The 14,660-nt window shown below is 41.0% G+C and overlaps 1 long non-coding RNA gene across 1 annotated transcript; it reads left to right on the plus strand.

Moving 5' to 3' along the window:
• Positions 1-1,755: 1,755 nt before the first annotated feature.
• On the plus strand, positions 1,756-14,085 carry LOC134478230 (uncharacterized). The gene is made up of 4 exons (XR_010050718.1): positions 1,756-2,304; positions 2,676-2,734; positions 4,970-5,105; positions 13,381-14,085. It is a non-coding gene; the product is annotated as an uncharacterized LOC134478230 (long non-coding RNA).
• Positions 14,086-14,660: the final 575 nt, after the last annotated feature.

Raw genomic sequence — 14,660 nt, forward strand, 5'->3', positions numbered from 1 at the left:
GCGTCGCACTGCACTGGGTATCTCTGTGTTATTTGGTCTTTAAGCTCAGTTTAGTTATGATTTATTTTCGGTGGTGCTGGGAATTTAATCCAGGGGGGCCTTGCACATCCTAAGCAAGTCCTGTATCACCGAGCTACACTCCCAGCTACACTCCCAGCCTGTCAAGGTCAGTGTAGTAAAAATTACATGGTGGGCTCCTATGACAGAAAGCTGTGCCCAGCACACCTTGACTTCAGGGCAAACTAAAAGGCAGGGACTCTGGCTGGCTCCGCTCCCTGGGGCCCCATCGGCAGGCCAGCTCCTCTTGGGGCAGCAAGATGGTGGCAAAGATCCCATCTTCTTTCTACCACTTATCTCCTTAGTGCAGAGGAAGAGGAAAGACCTCTTTTTCTGGAAGCAGCCTCAAGGGGTTCTTGCACTGCACTGGTTCTGATCCGGTGAGGTGCGGGCTTCTGAACCAACTGTCTCAGCGGCAGAAGCTTGGGATAACATGGTGAGTTTGATTCCTGCTGATTGGAATCTTTCTCTGCAAATCTCTCCTACGGAGAATCTGTCCCACAAAAACAGCAAGGCCAAGAATCACAGAGGGTGAATAAAGCTCCAACGTGTGTGAATTTGGAGGGCAAGGTCTAGGAAAATTGAAAGTGTTAGCACAACAGACCTAACAGACTTCTCCAGGAGCCTAGAAAGAGAATTTGAGCCATCTTACGGGAACAAGAGGCACTTACCTCTGTGGTTATATAGACACAGACTCAGTGTGTATATCAAATTCACATTCATCTATATACCAAACATGCAGGATAATTTTGTGCCTTTATTTATTTTTTACTTATTTTATTATTTATTTATTTATTTATTTATTTGAGACAAGGTCTCACTATGTAATTCAGTTGGCCTTTAACTCACTATTTGAACTCACTATGTAATTCAGGCTGATCTTGAACTCATGGCAATCATACTGTCTTGGCCTCCCAAGTGCTAGGATTACAGACATGTGTCACCATGACTGACTGGCACAATAGGTTCTTGACTCAATCCAAAATAGAGTACATTTTATTTGATTTCTTCATTTTTCAAAAATACAGAAGAGAAACATCAATGTGCCCATGACTAGGATTGAACAATAATTAACTATTAGTCACGTTTATCTTAGATCTTGTTTTTCTAAAGTTATATATTATTATCAGACCCAAGTAGTTTGGATATAACTAAAAAAGCCCTAATGCCCGCTTTAATGCTTTTCCTCTGTCCCTCAGGAAGAATCACTACCTGAAATTAGTGTAGATCACTCTCCTCCATCCTTTTTGTGATATTTGCTATTTAGTTGTTTGGGTGACAGTTTCCTTAGTGTATATATGCAAATATAAGCTATTCTGTGGTTAATCACCTGGGATACCAGCAAGAGGGTTAAATACAGACAGGATCAGGAGAAAGGTCAAGTAGGGGCTGATACAGAGGTAGGAGCAGTCTAATAAGATGTGGTGAACCACTGGGGAATGTGACATCCTTACCACCCTGAGCTCCAGCCTTCAGGACGGGAGTCGGAGCATCTCCTCACTGCCCAGACCGAGGTGCAGGGTGGGAGGAAGCACCGGGTTCTCCTTTCCTCCTCCTTGTGTCTGCGGCCTCCAAAACCAGCCCCAGGAGAGCCAAGTGAGGCGGCTCCTAGTGGTCAGCTTCTTGCAGGAACCAGGAAGTGAGAGGGCTAATGAACAGGAATGAGAAGGGTAGAAAAGAGATCCAGAAAGGCAAAAGGATAATAACCAATGCAACCAGTCTGTGTTTAAAGATTAGATAAATATTATCTAAATTTATCTATTATAATAAATAGGCAAGTTTAGTCCTACAGTGATAGATAGTGCTTCTCCCGACCCCATCCAACCATAAAGTAAGACTCTTCGGAGACACAGGAGGCCATCAGGAGTCCAGAGCAGCCTACAGGGAAGGCAAAGGGGTGGAAGATGCCCGACACACACTATGTGCATGTGCCAGCTCCCCAGAGTGGAAGTAACTAGCCAGCATTTGTTGCAAACTAGTAATAAAAATGCAAATTCAAGTTTTAAATAAAATTTTTATCTCTGAACATCACAGTTGTTGGCGCACATGCATTTGGCAAGACAAAAACAGCAGAGGGCTCCATAAAGAAAGGGATGGATTTTTTTTTCCTCTGTGATATCACAGGGCGTGGCAGGACAGCAGAAGCTTCAGGTCAACTGAGCGGTTTCTGAATTGTTAAGCGTGCTACCTTCTGCCTTGCCCCACATAGAACAGAAATATCGCAGCTGGAACAGATGCTGTTAGCAGGTAAGCATGTTGTCTCATTTTCCCCCTTTTAATGGTTTTATTGAGTTGCAATTCACATTCCATACAATGACCATTAAAAGTGTGCAACATGCTTTAGTATGTTGGCAGTGTTACGCACCCATCATCAGAAGCAATTTAGAAACTTCATTATCCCCATCCCAGGAAACTCCATGCCCCGTATTCTCACCTCAACTCTTCTTTTTCAGTGTTTTTTCCTGTTTTTGGTACCAGGAGATCGAACCCAGGACCTTGTGCTCGCCAGGCGGGGGCTGTGCCGCTGAGCTACATCCCCAGCACTTCTTCAGCCCTTTTGATCACTCACCATGACACCGAACAATCTAACATTACTACCTAATTTATGTAATTCACAGGTGACACAGCTCACAATTCTCTTGGCTGTTCTGCTCCCCAATCGAAGAGACGAAACCAGGTACGCTGCTCTAACTTGATGGAGCATATTAGTAATATTGCTTTTCCTTTATTAATTGCCCTTCAGCTGGATTGCCCAAATTAATTTATTAAACATGTCAATAACCACATGTTCACTTGTTACTCTTTTAAATTACTATGAGAAGTGTCCTAACATTTTTAATTACTGTGGGACTATTTCAATTATTTTTGCCTTGCAGTATTGTTTAAGGTAAGTGAAAAGTCATTTAAAGTGAAATGAATTGTTTAATAGTTTGAAATGATATTAATGAGAGGGAACAGAACTGGATCCAGAAATACCCTGGAAGTACTTCTGCTTTGCTAGGGATTAATTAGAAATTAGATTAATAAACAATTAATTAATTAAATTAATTAATAGTTTATTAATGCTCTGCCAGTACTTTTAATTCCTTCATTTAAGAGTAATGTAGAGAAATAAATGCAAGTCCAGAGGGAGCAAACAAAATGAAGGATCGTAAAAGGAAATAGATGGGGCAAAAATAGAAGAAGGTTTAGTCAGGCGGCTGGGGACACAGGCCTGGAACCCCAGCAAGGAGGCAGGGGGATGGAGGGAGGCCAGCCTGGGCTACGTAGTTCAAGGTCAGCCTGCACTACAGAGCGAGACTATCTCAAAGCGGGGGGGGCTCATTTTACCATGAAAATAAAAAGGTTGCAGAACAATGTCCTCATACTCAAAGTTAGAGAAAGTACTTTCATCTCTGTCCCCTGGGCAAGCCCCACCAGTGTGGCTACTGTGTGTGGATCCATGTGCAGATTCCGAATTTATGGTTCCATCCTTAAACTCCTCTTCTGGTTCTAGACCCAGACATCCCATTGGACAGCTCTACCTCCCTTACGTGAAATTCAGGATGTCTGAACTGAGCCTATCCTTTCCCCCTGTGGCAATCATGCCCTAAGCAGGCCCCTGCCTGGGGTCCTCACCTCTGTGTGATGACTACCCCTGGAGTATAGGAGAAGCCAGTGGAGGTGGTGGAGTGTCGCTGTTGGGCTCACACTACACTCTGTAGACTCTGTCTTTCTGGCCAACACACTTCAGAGTCTTCTCACTGGTTTCCTAAAGTCAGGAGTCATGGTGGGAGTGCCCATGGAAGGAGCTGTGACCAGCCTCTCGGAACTGTGCAGGGTCTCAGTTTGCCAAAGGCAGCTCCAGTGGACCATCGAGAAGCTGGGGCTTCCATCCTACAACCACAGGACACGCTGTCTGCCAGCAGCCTAGAAGGCTGCCATTTGGCCCACTCCTTGAGGGAAGCCTTGGGAGACCCAGCTAAACCATGCTCAGATGCCTTGCAAACCCACACAGACCCTAGGACACACAGACATGCTGTTCCAAGCTGCTGAGTTTGTGGAAATGTGTTTCACAGAAATAAACAAGTGGGGCTGGGGATTTAGCTCAGCGGCATAAGCGCCTGCCTTGCAAGCAGGCAGTCGTGAGTTCGATCCCTGGTACCGATAAAAAGGAAAAAGACAAAAAAAAAAAAAAAAAAAAAAGAAAGAAACAAGTAACGTACCCCAAAATATCATCCTGTCCTTCTCCTATGGTCTCCTTTAAATTATTCCCTATCCTATCCTGTTACAGAGCTATCCTGAATTCTTGTCACCCCTTTATTCCCATAGGCAGTGAGTCTCTGTGCACCACTGTTTGCCTCCCAAATAATTTCCTGATTGAGAAATCCCCAAACTGTACTCTGCGGACTCTGAAAATGCGTCCCCACACAAACGTTTCAGTGTGGATTACATGTCCTGTGTACGTTTAGCTTGGATAAGCTGCAGCTTTTAACGAGTCTCTCCACTTCTCCCCTTGACCCTTTCCAGTTCATTCTCATAGGGCTACCAAGCTTCTGTCTTTAAAGCACAGGTACAAACATTTCATTGTCTACGTAAATTATTTCAGTGAGTTACTGAAAAACTTCAGACATCGGAGAAAAAGTGCAATCTTTCTCCTGAATGTGATCCAAGTCCTGCCTGCTTGGGCAAACTGTAAACTAAATAATCCTTTCCTCCTTTAACTATGAGTGTCAGGTATTTTTTCTCAGCAATGAGAAAGGTAACCAAGACAAGAATACACACACGCGTGCTCACTGTGTCTTGCCACGTGCAGCTGTCTGCATGACCTCGTGGCTCTGTCAGGGAGAAGGCCTCATGCCCAGGTGAGGCCTTCTGACCTCAGACTAAAACCGCTAGCTGAAATGAACCTCTCTTCTTATCCTTTATCCAGTCTGTGGTACTCTGAGAGGAGCAACCGAAAAAGAGTGTCTCATTCAGCTGTGGGCAGCTTGAGCTTGGGTCCACTTGGAACTTTCTGGAGAGCCATGCAGAATGTGCCCCAGAATTGTCTCATGAAGGAACTACAGGTGGGCTGTTTTTCTCTAAGTTTTTGTTATCAGGGTTTGGGGGGACCCTCAGGATGTCACCCAGACCCCTTCCTTGTACACTCCTAGTAGGCTTGCCTGAGAGGTAGGAGGGCAGAGAGTTGGCACTGTCCATACTTGAGGCTGGACACTGGTATTGTGCTTGCCACTGTCCACCACAGCTGTGCTGGACAAGGCAGTGTGGCTGGAGCATCCAGGTCTCTGATGTGAGTTCTAAGAAGCTAAACTGCATTTGTGTCATGCATTTTTTTTTTTTTTTTGGCTTTTTGAGACAGGGTCTCTCTGTGCAGTTCAGGCTGGCCTTGAGCTCACTTTGTAGCCCAGGCTGGTCTTGAATTCACAACAATCCTCCTGCCTCAGCCTCCCGAGTGCTGGGATTACAGGCATGAGCCACTACGGCCAGCTTTATGCATCTTTTTTTAATGCTAGAATCATAGCTGAATCCCTTCAGTCTCTGTCCTCTTTGCAGAAGTGTTTTCTGCAAGTCCATTCCAAGTGCCCTGTGCCTGCTGGACATTGCGGGTTTGCTGGGATGATGGGATGACTGTGTCCTTTAGCTCAGATCAAACCCTGCCATCCTAAGAACTACAGGAAGCACAAGCACATGTTTTCTTCACCTCACACTAGAGAACAGGTCAGAAGTGAACCCTGGTTGGGCATGGCAAAGCTCACCTAGGGCCTGTCTAGCATGTGGTATTCTTTAAAATATAACAGCATCAGTTTGAGAAGTGTTTAAAAAATTCATCTCTGCTATTTGGAAGTGGAGCATTTATAGCTATAACCTTCTACCACTGTGCATGCACTTCCCAAACTGAGATTGGCTGCTGTGGTCTGAGACGTCACCCTGAAGAGGGACACAAGGTATTCTGAAGGACGTGGCTGTTTTCAGCATCAATCACCTTGGGAAGCAAAAGTGGGGTGGGAAGAGAATAGTTTGCTTGTGTTTTAAAGATGTAATGGAGTCAGCAAAAGGGCAAGGGAATCTGGCCTCTGCCACAGAGGGGCAGACGGTAGGCAGAAGAGGAGCTCTCCACATGAATCCTGGTTATTTACAGAAACAGCTGCACGTGGCGGGCACTGGTTTATGTTGCACCCATTTCCCCGGAGATTTCTGTCAAGTTCTGGTACAGCGCAGAGCCAAACTGCAGCTTGGTTTTGAAGATGTGGGTCTGTCCATGCTTGATTCAAAAAACTCCTAAAAGTCAGGGGAAGCAAAAGTGCCCAAAAGGATGTGGGTGATCAGTGATGTCATATGCTCCAGAGTTCCACCAGTAAACAAGTAAATAAATAAGGGCATTTATTTGGATGGCATAGCTCTCCCCCTGGTTCTTGCTTTCTCCTTGATGTGGCCAACTACCCTTCATCAGGCCCTCCCACCGTGCTGGGTCTGCCTTGGAGCCACCGGCCAGGGCCTAGACCCTCTGAAACTGTGAACCAAACCAGCTTCTCCTTCAAGTCTCATGTGCCAAGTGCTTTATCGAAGAGACAAGAAAAATGTGATTAATATATGTGAATTAATCATGCCGGTCAGCTAGCCATGGTCAGCATCCTGCCATTGCCAGAAAGTATCGAGCTAATTACCCAATCACAGTGCTTATAGACAGAAAGATAAAAGAAAAAAAATAGTTTAAAATATATTTTTATTATAAAGCCAATAAAATTAAAAGAGTTTCAAAAGCTAAGATTATTTTAAACTTCACACACCTATATTGCAAATAAAGACATCCCCCAAATCACAAGCTAGGCTGTTAACAACCATGTTCCTGCCCCAGTTAAATTCTTTCCTACTTATCTTTTAGTCTGGAACCTTAAGAAACAAGGACAAATGGGTGGTGTTTGTTTTGTTTTGCTTTTTGTTTGTTTTATGGTAATACAGATTGAACCCGAGATTTTTTATTTTTTTATTTAAAGAAAGGAAAAAACAAAACAGAAAAAGGGTAGAAATAATACATAACTTCAAAAAAAAGTAAGAAATCACTAGTTGATAATTACATATTGTCCTCTTACAAATAGTTGTTCAAGTTACAAAAGTGAAGCATAAAAGTGAACGTTCAAATAGAAGATTGCCCAACAAAAACTTAGTAATATGGTTATCAATCCTATACACTTAAACATGCATGCAGTTATCTATATCTTCATGTATGTTAAGATTAAACAAAACAGGCTAAATCACTCTAAACAGAGAATAATGGTATTGCTGGATTTCACATCCTGACACTACAGGATCAGCACTGGGTACAGTAGTGTCTCTTTTTCTTCAAAGTAGTTGTTCATTTCATCATGTATTATATAATCAGCTCTCATAAACTATTCATAGATTCTACACATGCATGAGTCTCTACATGTATTTCTATCCTTTCAATATTAGAGGGAAAAACAAAACAAAGCAAGACAAAACAAAACATATTCCTATAAAAACATGAAACGTAAAAGTCATATAAAACCACAGTACAAGGTGTTCTACAGTAGTCACTGTGTTGTCTCTTGTAATCTTCAATATCATCAGGCATAGTATAATTGAGTATAGCAGTACATACCAATATTAATTTAAAAAATTCAGGATTTTTACACGAAGCTGTATCCCCCATCCTTTTTATTTTATTATCCTTTTATCTTTTTTTTGGTTGTTGTTGTTATTGTTACCAGGGATCAAACTCAGGACCTCATGCTTGCCAGGCAGGCACTTATGCCACTGAGCTAAATCCCTGGCCCTATTTTTTTTATTTTAAAGCAAAATAAAACAGAATAAAGACAATGAAAACTGAACAATGAAAATGATACAGGACTTTAAAGCAAGATAATAGGAAATCAACAATAGCTACCATAATATATCATGTTATCTTCAAAATAGCTGCCCATACCACCAGACATAATAAAATCAAACAAAGCCAGATAGAATAAAACCAACCAAAACAAAACAATGAAAACAATGCAGAGTTCAAAACAAGATAATAGGAAATGGACAATGGCAGCCACCTTCCCTTTTTAGTCATTTCCTCCCTTTACTTTGGATTTCATTAACTTGCTATCATGTCAGGAATTCATCCACCTAATTTATTCTAGTAAAGACTCTCAGGGTTCAGCAGCATTATTGTGCTGTGTAAATCCACCTTCGTGTTCCTTTTGCACATTTTTAATCTCAAACAGTCCAAGATTTTAAAGTAAAATTATTACCAAATAATGGTATAAAGATTATTAAGACAGTGTATAGAATATACGTAGTCCTTAGAAACCTCAGCCTTTCATTTGCAGTAGTGAAAACCTTTTTCAAATAAAAGCTCTGGATAAAATTCTTGAGAACTATGGAAAAATATAACTACTGGATTGTTGCAAGGAGCTGAAACTTGAGGAATGGGTTATACTGGCATGACTCTCACCCCACCCCAACTGCTCATGTCAACGTAAGGTTAACTCCAGTTGACTATAACATCCATCAACACGGACAGCTATCACATAGCCAGCTGGGTAGAGGGAACCTCTGGAGTTGTGGAGAAGGTGGGAAAAATCAAACAGAAAACTGGAGGATATCCCCTAACTTTATGAATGAACTAACATGAATCCCAGGCTTAGCCAAAGGCTTGCGTACGTGAAATAAAGGCATAGAGTGCAGCAAAGTGTTTGAAAACAGAAGTGACACTGGAATCACTCCCCGTGGAAGTTGAGAAGTGTGCATCTGTCTGGGTTGATTGTCTGTTACACTTTCCAGAGAACATGTATGGAATCTCAACATATTGAAAATGCCCAGAATTACTCAGTATACAAAGAATCAGGAAAACATACTCAATTCTTTTTTTTTTTTTTTTTTTTTTTTATCATATTTTTTTTTTAATTTTATTTAAGGAGAAAAGAAAAAAAAAGCAGGGAAAGGGTACAAGTTATACAGATTTACAGAAAAAAAAAGAACAGTAGGAAATCACTAGTTAATGGATTACATATTGTCATCTTAGAAATAATTGTTCAAGTCACAAAATTAAAGCTTGTAAAGTGGACATTCCATCAATGATACTGCAAACAGTTCTGTTCATTGATCCAATAAAACTCTGTGATATCATTTTCTATCTTATACACTTAAATATACATGCAGTTATATAGTTTGGAGCACTTTCTTTTCCTCTCTTTTGTACCATGACTATTACACATTTTGGGTTTCATTGCTCCCACGGTTCTTATTACTTTTTTGGAAGAGAGTAAAATCAAATGTGACATAACAGAACAGAATCGGTCAAGTCAAAAGGGTGGACATAATAGATAATGTAAAAACATAATACAAGGTGATCAACAATGGTTACCATAATGCCTCCCGCTATCTCCAATAGAATTGCCTATATCATTAGTTATAATACAATTGAACAAAACAGTAAAGAATAAAACCGACAAAACCAAAACATTGGAGACATTGTAGGTCTTCAAAAGTAGATAAAAGTCAACAAGAATGGGCGTCATAATGAATCTCATTATCTTCACAGCTGATGCCTAAACTTTCGAACCTGATACTATCCAGCAAAACAGAATAGGGGAACATCAGTTAAAAACCAGATGGTAAGAGTAATACAGGGCTTTAAATCAAGGTAATGAAAAGTCAAAGTGGGTTACTATAATATATCCTGCTATTTTTTTTCCTTTAATTAAAAGGATAAAGATAAAAAAGTAAATAATGGAGTGGAGATTGAGATAAAAGAGGGCATAACAACGAAACAGTGCAGATCAAAACATAACCATTTAAGCAGAATAGTGTTTCACCACCAGATAATCCTAACCTAAAAGTAGTTACCATATTGTTTCTTTCTTTGAAATCCTTGAGTACAACTTCGTATACTGTAGCATTAAGTATATCAAAACAATGTAAGACCATTCAAGAGAATGACAGCATTACATAGTATTTAGAATTGACTAACAAAATGAACAATGGTTTCTGTATAATCTCCTTGTCTTTAAAAGGTTTTTGCTTATACTATCGTACATAATAAAATCCAATAAGATACAGCCTATTTAGACCATTGGAGACAGAAGGACAAAAGCTAGATGAGACTTCAAAACAAGATGATACTAAATCTGTATTACCTATTAAGATGTCATTTTCTCCAAAATAGCTGTTCCTATCATCCAATCTTCTCTGCCTCATTTCTGTTAAGCTCTTTTTCTGTCCGTAGAGGTCAGTTTGTCTTCTTCATTTTGTTCTCTGCTCCATTCGTTGTGGCCTCTCTGCCATTATTTCTGGATTCTTTGTATTTTTCTTTTTTTAGAATATCCTGCAATACTCTCTGTAGAGTTGAATTGGTGGTTGCAAATTCCCCCAGTTCCTCTTTATCCTGGAAGCACCTTGTTTTTCCATCAATTTCCAGGGACAGTTGTGCAGGATATCTCAATCTTGGCTGGAGATTATTATCTTTCAATGCTTGAATTATTTCCCCCCACGCTCTTCGTGATTTGATGGTTTGTGCAGAGAAATCTGCTGTAATTCTGATGGGTGTTCCCTTGTAAGTGGTCTGTTTCTTGTCTCTTACAGCTTTTAATATTCTGTTCTTGTATTGAATTTCTGGAATTTTTATTATTATATGCCTGGGTGTTGCTCTGTTTGGGTTGTAGGTAGCTGGGGTCCTGTATGCCTCATACATCTGAGTATCTTTACCTTTTGCTAAATTAGGAAAATTCTCCTGGATTATTTCTGTGAGTAGCTTTTGTAGTTCACTTGTTTGTGTCCCTACTTCTTCTTTTATGTTCTTAATCCTTAAGTTATGGATCCTCTTATCATCTTCTTGTCTTTGTATTATTGCTGTTTGTTTCTTTGTTATTTTTAAGAAGTTTTTCATTTCATTCTCCCATATTACAAGTCTGCCCTCCAGTTCAGATAGTCTGTCCTTAGTTTCTTTCAAGCTGTTATGCCAGTCTTCTATAGACTTCTTAGTATCTTGGTAGTCCCTTTGAACCTGCTTCACGTATTCTATGCTTTCTCTGTTTTCTCCATCAAACAATTCTCCCCTTTTTTTCTGTTCTTCCATTCCACCACCTGTTTTTTCTTGGGTGGTACTTAGCATTTCTCTAACTATTCTGCATACTTCTAGCTTCAGGTCATTGATAACTTCATTCCTGAATTGGTCTATGAGGCTCTCTATATGGTGCCTTATGTGTATTGGTGTGGTGTCTGCTATTGCCTGTTTCTCAGAATTGGGGGCCAAGGAGCCTTTCTTGTTGCTGCCTCTTCCCATGCTGCCTCTTCTTCTCTGTTCCTTATATATGCAAGCTTATATAAGAGGCCCAGCTTCTCTCCCAGTCAGCCACAGCCTGATCGAATTGCGCCAGTTAGGTGTTCCTGCTCACCGCTGCGCACCAGGGAGTTATGGACCAGGCAGCCTACGCGTCTCCCCTCCCGGCCACCGTCAGGCTCTGGGATCTGGTTTGGGCCAGCCTACCAGGTCCGCCGGCAGCATCACGCAGGCCAGGCACTTTTCACCAATCCCGCCCGAGAGGGGGATGTGTGACTGGAGTCGCCACCGCGCCCTGCTCCCGCAGGACTGCTCGGGCCCAGAAAGTCCTCTGCTGGAGTCAAACTGTGGTAGAGTGTCAGTTTCTCTCACTCACCTCACCACAAGTCAGTGCACACCTCCCTGCCGTTCGCAGACTCCCGTTCTCAGAGCTTCCGCGCGTCTCTCTCCTTGCCGAGCCGCTGTAGAGGCAGCCAGCCGCCACGCGGCGGGAAACCCAAATCGCGGCTTACAATGGCGCGGTTCCAGCCTCCACACCGAGTCTTTTCTGTTCCTGTTTTAGCACCAGGACTGCATTCCAAGTTGGTTTCTCTCAGCCCAGTTCGTTCCTGAGTCAGCAGAGCATATCTCCACCGACTTATGTCTCCTTAGTCCGCACCATTCCTGGTTTCTGAGCCGAGTCTTTCAGAGAGCCTCCGGTAGTTGCTGTTATCTGTCCGCCATGTTCTCCCGGAAGCAACATACTCAATTCTTAAGAAGGCAAAAGACAATCAACAGATGTGAAGTCTGAGATAACCCAGATCAGGAGCAACATTTTTCTGTAAACAGGCAGATGGGAGGAATATTTTAGAGTATGTGGGACATATGGTCTCTGTCACAAAGACTCAACCCTGTCATCATAGTACAAAAATATCACAAACAATATGTAAGTAAGTAATCATGGCCATGCTTCAGTAAAATCTCATTTAGGAAACCAAAATTTGAATTTAATTTAACTTTTATGTGTCACAAAGTATTATTTATTTTGACTTTTCACAAGTACTATAACTGTGGAAACAACACAACTCTTTGCTCATGAGCTATACAAAAACAACAGAAGGTTAAAGTTGTCTTGCAGGTTTACCAACACCTAATCCAAATCTTGGAAATACCACCCGAAGACTTGAAAGTGGTCATTAGAAACATACTTCATTAAGGAAATTTAAACACCTCTGAAACAGAGAGACGGAAGTTCATTGAGAAGTAGAAACATTAAAATCTTTAAATGGAAATTTTAAGGGAAAAAATAGTATGTCTGAAATGAATTTCAAAAAACAACTCAAAAAAATCCTCAAATACTCTCAGGAATACTTTGCTCTACCGATGTACTTAATAAAGTTAATATGAATTCAAACATTCTAAGTGAGGTAGTTATGGGGAATGAAACAAATTTTTATTTCTGAATCAGAATGGAGTTTTAAAGGGGCAGGATCTCTGACCTCAAATCTCTATTATTATATTTGGGTTTTTTTCCTGTGTGTGCCTGGAAGAGGGCACAAGAACTGAATCATCAGCTATAGGTACATAAAATGTTGTCATTCTCTTAATATTTGTTTGTTCTATTTTTATTGCTTTTTAAATTACAAACTAATACATTGCTATAAAATTTTTCCATGATGCAAAAGTACATAAGAGTATAGGAGGCAGAAGTTATTCCTCTTCCAACTCCAATCCTGAGATAAATGCTATTAGTACTCTATGTATCTATTTACCATGCACGTAAAATAAATGCATGCATTCAAATACTTTTTTTAAAAAGGGTTATATTATGCTACTACTTGGTTTTATGCAGCGGTATATTATGAATATGTCCCATTATATTGCATTCACATATGTTTGTTCTCTTTCTTGGCTGCTTAGTAGAAATGTATTAAAATTACTTAACCTGTTTCCTACTGATAATTGTGGTACACTGGGTCATTTATTCCAATTCTTCACTCCCACAGTGTATCCAGTGGCATTGCCATGACTTCATAGTGGTCTCAATGCGATTTCCTGTGCTTCCTTTATTTCAGGAATTGGGATATTACATGTGACATGGAGATTTGAAATGTACTTGAAGAGCCATGTTTGTCCTCTTGATCGTCTGTCACTGCCAAGAAAAGGGTGGTGCAGGTGGTCACTGCCCCCTTTTCCTTGCACGTAGAAAAGAACCTATGGAATGGAGATGGCCCTGCCAACTTGTAAACAATTAGGAGAATAGTGCTCATTTGCATATGATGCTGTGTTTGAAAGTGTCTCTTAGTTGTTTTTCTCATTGCCAAGACAACATACCCAACACCCAACATTAAAGGAGGAAAGATTTATTGAGTTCACAGTTGACAGAGGTTTCGGCTCATAGTTGACAGTCTCCAAGACAGGGTGGCATGGCAGAGGGCATCACAGAGGAGAAACAGTTCATGGCAGACAGAAGGCTGCAAGCAGCAAACTACAAGTGACAAGCAGTGACCCTCTTTCTGCCCCTCATATCTTATCCAGATTGCCCACCCTTAGGGCGGGGAGCACTCACACTCATGGGGTACAGCTTTAATCTTAGTGTCACACCGTGAATCAAGGCCAGCATCACATCCTCGGTCCCATCAGCACACACCCTACACCAGCCACCTCTGAAAAGCCCCTCCTATGACTATGGGAGGCTTCGGGGGACATCAAGATGCAAGACATAGCCAGGGATTTAGCTCAGCAGCATAAGCACCCGCCTGGCCAACATGGAGTCACAAGTTTGATCCTGATACCAAAAACAAAAACTAAAAAAACGAAAAACATATTCAAGACATAACAAAGTGGTTTTATTGGGCAAGGTTATCATAGCAATAGATTTATAGAATAGTCATTTAAATTGACCCCAATTTTTGTTATATGCATTTGTTATGTGTTTATTTGCATTAAATGCATTTGTTATGCATTTAATATCCATTCTTTTCCACAATCCTTATAATTTTGAAGTAGATAAATTTCTAGAAGTATAATTGGAAAGGCAAATTTTTAAAGCTAGATAGATAATAGTGATGGTGGTGAACATTAATAATATCTGTGTTCATATAGTTCCGCATGCTTCCTGATGCCATTGAGATGTCATATCCGGCCCAGATGGAAGATTATACATTTAGTGCGCTGTGTTTCAGGAGGGGACCCATGAGCCTAGAGGGTCCAAACTATCAATAATTAATGATAAGCCTGCCCTTTGCTCCAGAAACAATGCCTCAATTTTCCGAGGCTATTCCCTATAAAATATAATTGAAGTGACTGCTTAAAATAAAGATCATTCCGTGTCTTTTCTCACAGGTTGTACAGA

The sequence above is a fragment of the Cavia porcellus genome, unplaced genomic scaffold (genome assembly GCF_034190915.1).
Source record: "Cavia porcellus strain 051 isolate PalLab524CR breed Dunkin Hartley unplaced genomic scaffold, mCavPor4.1 scaffold_12, whole genome shotgun sequence".
Classification (NCBI taxonomy): Eukaryota; Metazoa; Chordata; class Mammalia; order Rodentia; family Caviidae; genus Cavia; species Cavia porcellus.